The sequence below is a fragment of the Eurosta solidaginis genome, chromosome 3 (genome assembly GCF_040869045.1).
Source record: "Eurosta solidaginis isolate ZX-2024a chromosome 3, ASM4086904v1, whole genome shotgun sequence".
In the NCBI taxonomy this organism is placed as follows: Eukaryota; Metazoa; Arthropoda; class Insecta; order Diptera; family Tephritidae; genus Eurosta; species Eurosta solidaginis.
This window is the reverse complement of record NC_090321.1, coordinates 113,567,234-113,580,955: the sequence shown is the minus strand read 5'-3', so window position 1 is coordinate 113,580,955 and position 13,722 is coordinate 113,567,234. Positions and strand designations below refer to the sequence as shown.

At 36.0% G+C, this 13,722-nt stretch overlaps 1 protein-coding gene and 1 pseudogene across 11 annotated transcripts in view; one reads left to right on the top strand and one right to left on the bottom strand.

Annotated features, from left to right (window-relative positions):
* The window catches only part of Obsc (Obscurin), a 2,548,720-nt gene that overhangs the window by 1,193,071 nt on the left and 1,341,927 nt on the right, over positions 1-13,722 (bottom strand). The window lies entirely within an intron of this gene.
* Positions 4,026-4,525, top strand: LOC137244240 (uncharacterized; annotated as a pseudogene).

The following is a 13,722-nucleotide window of genomic DNA, read 5'->3' as shown; positions in this document are numbered from 1 at the left end:
TGCGTTTACGGCCACCCACATTGTTGGAACTATTAGGACCAAGATCGCAATGACGTACAGTGTGACCGGACTTCCCGCATTTGATAACTTTTTCACTCCGCTTTTGCGATCCTTTCAGCGCCTCCAATATTGGGTCTACCCACTCTGGCCGTTCTACCTCCACACGGCGTGCTTTGAAAACTGGCTTACACAGAAGCAACGCTGTTTCCTGAATCAGAGCTTGTGACACCGTTTCTGCGAATATTGGCTTTGGGTTTGCGTATGTAGCTCGCTTTCTTTCGACGTCCCGTATGCCATTTATAAAGCTCTGAATCTTTACCCTTCCAGTGTACTCCACGGGTGCGTCCGCATTCGCTAAATGTGCTAGCCTTTCAATATCCGACGCAAACTCTTGCAATGTATCACCAGGCCTCTGGAAGTTGTTCAGCAACTCCATTTGGTATATCTGTCTCCTATGCTCAGTTCCGTATCGTCTCTCTAGAGCGCCCATCAATGCTTCATAACAGTTCCGTTCGCCCTCTGAAATGGTTTGTAAAATCTCAGTTGCAGGCCCTTTCAACGCCATGAATAGTGCAGCAACTTTATCTTCAGCACTCCAGTTGTTCACTGCTGCGGTCTTCTTAAACTGAATCTTAAACACCTGGAAATGAACAGAACGGTCATAGGATGGTGTTTTTACCTTTGGATTACTCGGTGAAATAGCTGGGCGATTCATTTGCAACTCCTGTATACGACCTCTCAAAGCATCCACCTCGGCTTCGATTTTTTCCTCAAACTGCGTTATTTTCTCGTCCATACGCGCTTCGAGTTTTGATGATATACGCGCCTCCTGTGCTTCGAGGTGTACTTTTATGCGTGCCTCTTGTTCTTTCAGTTGTGTTTCCATCTTTGATGTAATTCGTGTCTCTTGGGATTCCAGTTGGGATGCTATACTTGTCTTTTGTTCTTCCAGTTGAGATGCCAGTTGAGATGTTATATCTGTCTTTTGCGATTCCAGTTGAGACGCCACTGTCGATATTTGAGCAGATATTGCAGCCAAAATCATGTTCAAGTCTGTGTTCGCCATTGTCTGCGGTGTTTCATTCTTCTCCTCCAATTTTGTTGTCTCATCGCCATCAAGATGAAAGACAGACTCGTCCACATCAATTCCTTCTGTTTCCATTGCCTCTCGTAGCCGTTCCTGAAGTTCAAGTTTAACGCCGCTTGTATTCAATTCATGGCTCTCCAACTCTTTCTTCAGTTGCTGGATCTTCAATTCACTGAACTTTGCCATGTCCTTGTTGTCCTCTGGAATTTGTTCAACAGTTCCTCTTCTGACACCAATTGTAACGAATTTACTTGCAATTCCCCTTATTTGCAATCTTCTGCTGAGTTCGAATCACTAAACTGTTGAATAAATAACTCCAATATTTAATAATGCAAAATGGCCTTTATTAAAGTACTGCACAATAACACTCAAACTTTGCAACGAATAGCTTGCTTAATAACCAAACTGATTGATAGCTCAAGTGAAAAACCACTATCAAAATATTACTGCTATTGCTCGCTAGATAGCGTCTGAATCGAAACTTGCCCATAGCGCCGCTACCGCTGATGCTTTTATACTCTGTGATTTCTTCGTGGCATCTTCTAGGCGCTTCCAGAATTATAACTAAGATAAATTTCTCAGCTACAACTACAGATGTATAATTTCTCATTTGAGTAATACTTGCACAAATTATTGCCCTCTCTTGTGACAACTCAGATAAGATATATGCATGTATTTGTGCATTGACTCTCCGCTGCTCGTATACATACATGTTACATATATGCAGACGTAATTATTGTTTCGTTTATGTAGATACATAATGATTGAATTATTGATGTGAATTCACGTCCCTGCTTAGCATCGGCTTAGCGATAGCAGCACCCCTTAGTTTTGCTAATATTCGTAACAATATGTAAAAGCAAATGAAATTGACATAGGATTATGTTGAAATGACTTGAAATTAAATTGAAAATTTGCTTTGTACACACCACCCGGGAGGTACGCCGTTGGCGCGAGTTAACGACGTTAGTACAAAGATACATATGTAGGTATATAAATTTATATACCACATTCATATATATACTGCATACATATATACATAATTATTGTTTACAAACAAAATACCGATAAACAACAATATACCCTTCGAACTTGTACACATAATTATTGTTTACAAACAAAATACCGATAAACAACAATATACCCTTCGACCTTGTATACATAATGTTGAACCACAACAATATGCCCCTTAACCTTGTGTGATAACAATATACACAACATCAAAACAACAGAACTTGTCTCAACATGAACTGCAATATAGAAGTGCACTATCACTAAGACAAACAATAATTACCTACTAGTAAAGAGATAATGACCGCGGCATCTCAATAGTATAAGTAGCACTAAGATTTATGTAAACTGGATAGTATAAAGATTATGCGTGTAACCAAAAAATATTCTTTTTACGATATTAACTGGGGGCTCAACCGTTTTCAAACCATTTTTATAATTTAATGTGAAAATTATAAAAAAAAGTAATTCCACGGGAAATAAGATTTCCAACACTAACATTTGAAAAAAGTGCATAAATAAATAATGAAAAAGAAAAAAACTTCGAAAAAATTCGAACAAAGTGAAACAGCCAAGTTCAAATAACGGAAAGTGAAGTTATAACAAATATACTCCTTACAGCTTAGGATACAACATTAAACTGGAATCGCGAAAAAAGCGACAATACATCAATAATACAATACATATTTTATCATCGTACGGAGAAATGAGCGCACAGGAGATAGCAAACCTGAGGGCACTAATAGCTGCCTTGCCCACAACCCTGACTGAAACCAAAGAGAGGATGAATTCTCTTGCAGCCAACACAACAGTCACGGTCACAGTCACAGATCAATACAAAGACTGTGCTCTAGGCCGGGTCGATTTGTGGGGAGGCAAAAAAATCGCCCATTGCTCTGTGAAAATCATATTCTAGGGATCAAAATAAGAAACTTTGCCGAAGGAACCATACCTCTAAAACGAATTCTGATGCCCTGCCCCCCCCCCCCCCCCCCCTTGGGTCGTAGGGACAAATTTTGAAAAATCCCACTTTGAAATGCCTATGTTTTTTTCTTTTTGGAGTTTATTTTTCTCTTTAGAAATTTATTTAGTCAGAACATATGTAGATGAAAAAATAAACTTAACTTAGTAATAGAAAAGAAATTAAAAAAAATATTAGAAATTAGCGTTTTTACAACCCCCTTTTAAAACCAAGGCATCACTGTGATTCATTTGCATGTCGTAAACATAGTTGTGTGGGTTTTTTATTCAACCGTTTTAAAAAATGAAGGTATCACTGTGACACAATTGCAGATCGTAAAATTGCTTGTGTTGTTTTTTTAAGCCACCACAAGACACAGCAGGTAGAATTGACATTGCCCCTACCCAAAAGTTCGACCCAAAGGGGGGGACATCAGAATTCGTTTTAGAGGTATGGTTCCTTCGGCAAAGTTTTTTATTTTGATCTCTAGAATACGATTTTCACAGAGCAATGAGAGATTTTTAAATCGACCCGCCCTACTGTGCACCCAATATTACTGATGCGTTACAAATCAACTTGGACATTTTTAAAATGCTACCAGTATTCACAGGCGACACGAACCATTATAGGTCGTGGAGAAAACGTACCTGGACACACATGGATAACATCAAGAACTACGCTACTACACCCATGTACTATACGGCGCTTTCGATCGTTCATTTCAAAATTCAAGGAGAGGCGGCCGATATTCTAATAAACCATAACACAAAATTTAATTTCTACTCCATAATTAACCGTTTCTATTATACCTATACGGACCAGAGATCCCTGTATGTGTTGCTGAAAGCAACGAAAAGAATAAAACAAGGAAAAGGGACATTGGCGGAGTTCCGTAGCGAAGTTAGTAGATCGCTTAACCTTGCACTCACACAAGTTGAGATGGATAGCTCAGGCAATACCTCAACCATGAAACAATACACAAACCAGGAAGCCATAAGGACATTCATTCTCGGTCTGAACAGCAAATACACCAGCGGCACCCTCTATAGCCCAGTCCGCTTACGCTATCGCAAGCACTATACATCACGGCAACGTGAACTTACAGTTCGATTTGCCGCAATGCAACCACAGACATTACAATGCTTCTCCAAACAGAATATACGAGGAACCACAAAGGTACAGACCTAACGTGCAGGTGCAATACAACAAAACTGCACCCAGACAAGAGCACCGACCTATGGAAATATAGGAACCATTCCGCCCCCAAAAATAGCTATGACCGCCAGAGGCAAGGGCTACCTCCTAACAATACATTCCGCGGAGAACCTCAAAAAAGGGAACGGAATCCTTCATCTAGTAATTTCAACATACACCAGAAGGTACAACGAGTCAATCAAACACGAGACGAAGAAATGCAATCACTTGCACCGGAAAATGACGAATATGAAACAGGCAGTGTTTTCTAAACGTATGAACGATTTGCCGTGTCTGCAACGCCACTGCAGGAATACAGGCAAACTCATTAACATCTTGATCGACACCGGAACAACAAACAACACTGGATCACAAATTCCAATTTTTTTCTGCACCAGAGACGCCATTATGAAACTCGTATGTAAAATCACCCCCCAATTCCGATAATCAAGGTTATTTTTAATTCTATGGGAACGTTTCTGAGATATTTACGAATTTGCGTTAAAAAAAAAATAAAAAAGAATTGGGTCCACTTAATCATATATATCTCAAGAACGAATTGGGCAATTTCAAAACGGTATTTAATTTGAGTGTACAAATAATCCAGATATGTTCTGTTTCATCTGCGGTCTATTTATCGTTAATAGGATGCGACGTATGTTTTCAAATCCTTTGAAAGTTACATAATAAGTATTTAGGAATTGAGCCTAAAACAATGAAAAAGCATGCACCGAATACTGTGTGCACCACATGTCGAGTCGAATTGATTTTTTCGGAAACCGGAACAAAAAGGTGCGTTGTGAAAATTTGGAATTTGCTCCCTTTTAATGCATGGCTGATTGATTTCTGAAACTATTCATTCATTCATTCATTCATTGAGCACTTTCCTTATATCTATGATTGTACATTTTAAATTAATATAAAAAGCAAACAATTTAATCTTATATGGGATATATATACATGTAGATATTGGAAAAGTTAAGACATTTTTACGCTAAGTTTAGCATAGTGACAAATGTCATTTCTATAAAATATAAAAATACAGTGGGGTGGACTGTTAAATAAAGAGATTAAAATATAAGTACTATTATTATAATAAGGGTACAAAATATTAATTTAAGTTACAACAAAACCCGTGGGTAAATGAAGGGAAAAGCAATTACCAGAAAAAAATTATGGAATATTGTGGAATATTTAGCTATTAAAAACGATTTATGTAGCTGGCCCGAGCAAAATATCGATTTCATTGTGTGAAAGGCGACATATGAAATTTATTACACCAATGAAGTGGAGGGAACCAACTTGCCATTCAACGGACTGCTATATTTGTACTACAAAAGTACTTGGGGTTGGAAAGGCAAGAAAAGTAACCTATGCGAACGTATATACAGTGTCATTACCAGAACTAAATTCAACGGAAGTTACATTGCCATAATCAAATTTAACTTTAGTTCGGGCTCCAGTTTTATTTTCAACAGCAGTGTCTGATTCCGCGGCATCATGTTGTTCTGGATTTCAAACGGAAACCGAAAGAAAATCTTTGTCACAATCACAACTCAGTGATTGGATAAGGGATTTGGAATTGTCAAAGGAAAAGGCCGAACTACACGCCTCTCGTATGCAACAATTTACATTTGTTTCATCCGATGTTAAGGTAACATATTATAGAACTCGTCACGAACAATTTTCCAAGTACTATACGAAGGAGGACAGTTTTTGTTAGCAAAGACATTGCTAGCCTATTCAAATAGTTTGGTGAACCATATGATTAAAAAGACTGGCGATTGTTCATAGACGGCAATAAATCAAGTTTAAAGGCCGTATTATTTCATATTGGCAACAAAAAGCCAACTATCTCAATCGCGCATGCAGTAAATATGAAGGACACGTATGAGATAATGCAAAAATTGCTCAATTTAATAAACTACGAAGAATATGATTGGAAAATATATGCCGATCTTAAAGTCGTTGGAATGCTATGTGGTCTACAAAGTGGATACACAAAATACTGTTGCTTTCTATGGAAATGGGATAGCCGAGATCGCCAAGACCACTACATCATAAAGGATTGGCCAGAACGAATCGAGTTTCAAGTTGGGGTGGATAACATAAAATACTCCCCACTTACAAAGAAGGAAAAAATAATTCTACTTCCGCTCCACATCAAGCTGGGTCTTATCAAAAACTTTGTCAAAGCTTTGGACAAAGAAGGCGAAGCTTTTCATCATTTGAGGACAATCTTTCAAGAGATTTCAGAAGCAAAAATAAAGTAAGGGATTTTTGTGGGACGGCAAATAAAGAAAATGATGACCAATAACCATTTCAAAGAATTATTGTCACCAGTGCAGGCAGCAGCGTGGGATACTTTTGAAGAGGTCGTTACTTCTTTTTTCGGCAAACACAAAAGTACTAACTACGAGATGATAGTGAACGACTTAATCAAAAACTATGCGGAAATGGGTAAATAAAAAAACATATTTAAGACCATTTTCTCAGTTAACTTTAAAACCTATCTGCCCGATAAACAAAAAATTTGTATTCAAATTTTTAAATTTACATGAGAATATATAGCCCCGAATCTGAATTCATCGTCAAGTTCCGAATAAACAAGAACGAGAAAAATGTAAAAAAAAAATTTGTTCTGAATTGTAAGATAAATCCAGCCTAAGAAAATTATATACTAATGTGTCACTTATGTATTTATCTAATATACTTTTTTATTTTCTTTCAGGAGTAAATATGTCTTTAAAAACTCATTTTCCAAACTCCCATTTAAATTTTTTCCCGCAAAATCTTGGTGACGAAAGTGACGAGCATGGCGAAAAGTTACACCAGCAAATGAAAATGATTGAAAGTCGGTATCAAGGATTCTGGGATGTCGCTATGGTGGGTGACTACTGTTGGTTTCTCATAAGAGAAACCGCGTCTAATCTAAATAAGCGTCAAAACAAGACACGTAAATTTTTCAATTATAAAATAAGATCATAGAGTTAAGACGGAATCAAATGTACATATGCTATTATTTGTAGGGTACTTAAGTTTTACTACCATATGGATATATTTATTTGATTGCTTATAGCTTTTGTATTAGTTCATCGATTTTGTTGAATGAAATTTGTTTCATCCGATGTTAAGGTAACATATTATAGAACTCGTCACGAACAATTTTCCAAGTACTATACGAAGGAGGACAGTTTTTGTTACTGCAAAGACATTGCTAGCCTATTCAAATAGTTTGGTAAACCATATGATTCGAAAGAGTGGCGATTGTTCATAGCCGGCAATAAATCAAGTTTAAAGGCCGTATTATTTCATATTGGCAACCAAAAGCCAACTATCTCAATCGCGTATGCAGTAAATATGAAGGACACGTATGTGATAATGCAAAAATTGCTCAATTTAATCAAATACGAAGAACATGATTGGAAAATATATGCCGATGTTAAAGTCGTTGGAATGCTATGTGGTCTACAAAGTGGATACACAAAATACTGTTGCTTTCTATGTAAATGGGATAGCCGAGATCGCCAAGACCACTACATCATAAAGGATTGGCCAGAACGAATCGAGTTTCAAGTTGGGGTGGATAACATAAAATACTCCCCACTTATAAAGAAGGAAAAAATAATTCTACTTCCGCTCCACATCAAGCTGGGTCTTATCAAAAACTTTGTCAAAGCTTTGGACAAAGAAGGCGAAGCTTTTCATCATTTGAAGGCAATCTTTCAAGAGATTTCAGAAGCAAAAATAAAGTAAGGGATTTTTGTGGGACGGCAAATAAAGAAAATGATGACCAATAACCATTTCAAAGAATTATTGTCACCAGTGCAGGCAGCAGCGGTCGTTACTTCTTTTTTAGGCAAACACAAAAGTACTAACTACCAGATGATAGTGAACGACTTAATCAAAAACTATGCGGAAATGGGTAAATAAAAAAACATATTTAAGACCATTTTCTCAGTTAACTTTAAGACCTATCTGCCCGATAAACAAAAAATTTGTATTCAAATTTTTAAATTTACATGAGAATATATAGCCCCGAATCTGAATTCATCGTAAAGTTGCGAATAAACAAGAACGAGAAAAATGTAAAAAAAAATTTGTTCTGAATTGAAAGATAAATCCAGCCTAAGAAAATTATATACTAATGTGTCACTTATGTATTTATCTAATATACTTTTTTATTTTCTTTCAGGAGTAAATATGTCTTTAAAAACTCATTTTCCAAACTCCCATTTAAATTTTTTGCCGCAAAATCTTGGCGACGAAAGTGACGAGCATGGCGAAAAGTTACACCAGCAAATGAAAATGATTAAAAGTCAGTATCAAGGATTCTGGGATGTCGCTATGGTGGGTGACTACTGTTGGTTTCTCATAAGAGAAACCGATTCTAATCTAAAAAATAAGATCATAGAGTTAAGACAGAATCATATGTACATATGCTATTATTTGTAGGGTACTTAAGTTTTACTACTATATGGATATATTTATTTGATTGCTTATAACTTTTGTATTAGTTCATCGATTTTGTTGAATGAAAGCTTATTTTTTTTTTGTAATAAAACAGAGAATCTGCAAAAAAATAAAAAGTTTTCGAGATCCTTCCTCGCAAAGTACAAATTTTTTTATATTAAAAAAAAAAAAATAAAAAACACGTAATGATTGTTCCTTATCTTTGAATCTGCAGGCCCTAGCAAAAAGTTTTGTATGCACAGTTTATGGCAAAATGATTACCTTTTAAAAGCTTCAAACCGTTTTGGAATTGCTCAATTCGTTCTTGAGATATATATGATTAAGCGGACCAAATTTTTTTTTTTTTTTTAAATCGGTAATTCGTAAATATCTCAAAAACGTTACCATTGAATTAAAAATAAACTTGAATTTCGGAATCAGGGGGTGATTTTATATATGAATTTCATAATGGGTCTCTGATGCATTTTGGCTGTAAACCAGTGCAATTATATAAGTGAAAAATACAAAATTGATAAGCCTATACCAATTAAGCCAGTTAAAGTAAAAAACCTTTCATGGTTACTCAATTACTAAATCAAAAAAAAAAAAAAAATTATAAAATTGTTAGAACGTAATATTACATTTTTTGAAACAGATGCATTAAAAGAATTTGATATGCTTCTGGGTGAACAGGGACTTAGACAAATCAAAGCAGAGATCAATATTTTTGAGTACAAGCTCAGTTATAAATATAGGGCCAAGAAAGAAAGTGAATCTGTACAGAAAATTAATTATACGGGTAATAATGAAGAATATAGGGCAGAAATCGAAAAAATTATGCAAAAAAACGAAAGTACAAACGAAGTGCTACCATATACTACCACGGTACAAGCTGCCGTTAGAACGAAATACGAAGATCCCATTTAGACCAAGCAATATCCGTACCCTATATCGGATAATGACGTTATTCATAAAGAAATTAATAAACTTTTAGAAAATGAAATAATTCAACCCAGCAAAGGTCCGTACAACTCTCCTATTTCGACGGCCCCTAAAAAAGGTACCGATGAGCAAGGGAAACCTCAGCGCAGAATGGTTGTAGACTTTCAGAAACTTAATGCCCAAACAATTACAAATAGATACCCCATTTCTGATATGGCTATGACCATACAGAATTTAGGTAACGCAAAGGTATTTACTACTTTTGATTTAGAGTCTGGGTCCCATCAGATCCTTATTAATGAATCTGACAGGGAAAAAACGTAAGTACGAATTCCTCCGTATGCCGTTCGGTCTGAAAAATGCCCCATCCATTTTTCAAAGATGCGTGGATGATATCCTTAGACCATATATCGGGAAGTTCGCGTATATGGACGATGTTCTCATTTATTCTTCCTCTCCCGAAGAGCATATCGAACATATCCGCGTAATAATAAACGCGCTTCACCAAGCGAACATGAAGATTTCCAACAAGAATTCTCATTTTTTTCAAGATTCTGTGGAATACTTAGAGCATATAATCAAATACAGTAGGATCACAGTTGACCATATAAAAATACAAACTATTAAAGATTTCCCTATTCCCTCAACACTGAAGGAACTCAGATCCTTCCTAGGTTTCGCTAGTTATAATAGAAAACTTATACAGAATTTTGCAGCTATCGCCAAACCACTCCCTACGTTCCTCAGAGGAGAGAATGGTGGCATATCAAAGAATAAAAGCGCAAAAATAAAAATCACATTAGATGAACTTACACTAGAAGCACTGAATAAAATAAAAGAGGAACTGCAAGCCCAAGTTGAACTCTTCCAACCAAATTTTAACAAACTTTCGAATTAACCACAGATGTTAGTAATTACGCTATAGGAGCCGTATTATCTCAAATATAAAAACCCATATCATTTATTTCTATTTGGCAAGATTCTGTTTAACAACGATGTAGGAAATGCCTCGTCATGACGATCACGTGGAAAAATAACAGGACACTTTTGATGACCTCGATGAATTATTTCGTTGACTTCTTCAGATCACAAAAACTCATTATTCACGGTACCGATGTCGAAGTCGTTTAAATAATCTGGACTTTGATACAGAGTTGGTGGTATTGTTGGAAAACTGTTTGAAGACGAACCTCCATCAAACATACATTTTTGATTGATGTTTTTATTGTCTCCTCACTGTTCGAAGGCCCAGGCAAAAAACCATTATCAAGAGTCGAATCGGATGCGGAACCGGAATGGTGAACACAATTATGCGTGATATTAGAATATAGTGCATTTACATATTGACTTTAATTTACTTTAATCCAGGGATTACATGTAGGACTTACTACTATTTCTGTATTGTCACCTAACATCCCAACTGCAATAATTAACTACTCTCACTATACATACGCACACGTAAATATGTATGCATATTAAAATGTAATACCTTTGTGCATTCTATTTTTGAATATTGCTCTTACTTCCATTAAATGAATTGAAATAATCGGTCGTGTTTTATTTTCGTGCGCTTCTCTAATATTACATATAACGGTAATTTTCATTTCCCGCTCATAAAAGAACAGTTGTTTTTCGAGTTTTTTTATATCGCTTGAAAAATAACCGTTAGTTTTCGAGCGAAATTAAATGGGAAAATAATCGCTATTTATTGAGCGAAAGATTAAAATAACCTTTATTAACAGTCCCTGCTTTAACCACTTGAATTTTATTTGAGCATGCGGCAAGAAGTATGAATCAGCCCTTATATTGATTCATGTACTTTTTGGAATTTCTAAATTGCAGAGCTGAGTCGAGTTGTTCGGTCCAAAATTGTACCCCAATAGGATTTTTTGTTATACTCAGTTTAGCAGAGCTCACAGAGTATATTAAATTTTATTGGATAACGGTCGGTTGTACAGGTACATATAAAGGAATCGAGATAGATAAAGACTTCCATATATAAAAAAAAAAAAATTTTTATTGAGCCATGTCCGTCCGTCCGTCCGTCCGTCTCTCCGTTAACACGATAACTTGAGTAAATTTTGAGGTATCTTGATGAAATTTGGTATGTAGGTTCCTGGGCACTCATCTCAGATCGCTATTTAAAATATACGATATCGGACAATAACCACGCCCACATTTTCGATATCGAAAATTTCGAAAAATCGAAAAAGTCCGATAATTCATTACCAAATACGGATTAAGCGATGAAACTTGGTAGGTGAGTTGAACTTATGCCGCAGAATAGAAAACTAGTAAAATCTTGGACAATGGGCGTGGCACCGCCCACTTTTAAAAGAAGGTAATTTAGAAGTTTTGCAAGCTGTAATTTGGTAGTCGTTGAAGATATCATGATGAAATTTGGCAGGAACGTTACTCTTATTACTATATGTTTGCTTAATAAAAATTAGCAAAATTGGAGAACGACCACGCCCACTTTTTAAAAAAAATTTTTTTTAAATTCAAATTTTAAAAACAAGTTAATATCTTTACAGTATATAAGTAAATTATGTCAACATTCAACTCCAGTAATGATATGTTGCAACAAAATACAAAAATAAAAGAAAATTTCAAGATGGGCGTGGCTCCGCCCTTTTCCATTTAATTTGTCTAGGATACTTTTAATGCCATAAGTCGAACAAAAATTTACGAATCCTTGTGAAATTTAGCTAGGCTAGGCTTAGATCCTAAGACGATAACTGTTTTCTGTGAAAAAGGGCGAAATCGGTTGAAGCCACGCCCATTTTTTATACACAGTCGACCGTCTGTCCTTCCGCTCGGCCTCTAACACGATAACTTGAGCAAAAATCGATATATCTTTACTAAACTCAGTTCACGTACTTATCTGAACTCACTTTGTATTGGTGTAAAAAATGGACGAAATCCGACTATGACCACGCCCACTTTTTCGATATCGAAAACTACGAAAAATGAAAAAATTACCATAATTATATACCAAATACGAAAAAAGGGATGAAACATGGTAATTGTATTGGGCAAAATATAACTTTAGAAAAAAACTTGGTAAAATGGGTGTGACACCTACCATATTAAGTAGAAGAAAATGAAAAAGTTTTGCAGGGCGAAATCAAAAGCCCTTGGAATCTTGGAAGGAATGCTGTTCGTGGTATTACATATATAAATAAATTAGCGGTACCCGACAGATGATGTTCTGGATCACCCTGGTCCACATTTTGGTCGATATCTCGAAAACGCCTTCACATATACAACTAAGGGCCACTCCCTTTTAAAACCCTCATTAACACCTTTCATTTGATACCCATATAGTACAAAATAAATTCTAGAGTCACCCCTGGTCCATCTTTATGGCGATATCTCGAAAAGGCGTCCATCTATAGAACTTAGGCCCACGCCCTTTTAAAATACTCATTAATACCTTTCATTTGATACCCATATCGTAGAAAATAAATTCTAGAGTCACCCCTGTCCACCTTTATGGCGATATCCCTAAATGTGTCCATCTATAAAACTATGGCCCACTTCCTCTTAAAATACTCTTTAATACCTTCCATTTGATACACATGTCATACAAACACATTCCAGGGTTACCCTAGGTTCTTTTTACAACATGGTGATTTTCCCTTACTTTGTCTGCACAGCTCCCAACTGAGTATGTAATGTTCGGTTACACCCGAACCTAGCCTTCCTTACATGTTTTTCATTATTTTCTTCTTCTATCTTCATGCGCTCAGCACGTTCTTTACGCTTTTTAAACGGTTTTATTTAGCTTGACTTGACAGGCTGGTTGGTTGGATGGCTGGTTGGCACGAATTTTGTAGTTGAAATTTAAGTAGCTTCCCGATAAGCTACAAGGTTGAAACTTGGAATATAGTTCAGAACCCGATGACAATGCAATAATAGGAAAAAAATCGCCGCTAGATGGCGCAAGGATCGAGATATTCACAAAAATCGTATTACAATAATATAAATATACATACATGAATATACATACATAAATAATACATACATGAATAGAAAGGGACACATGAAAAAAATTTACGCTATGAAAAAAATC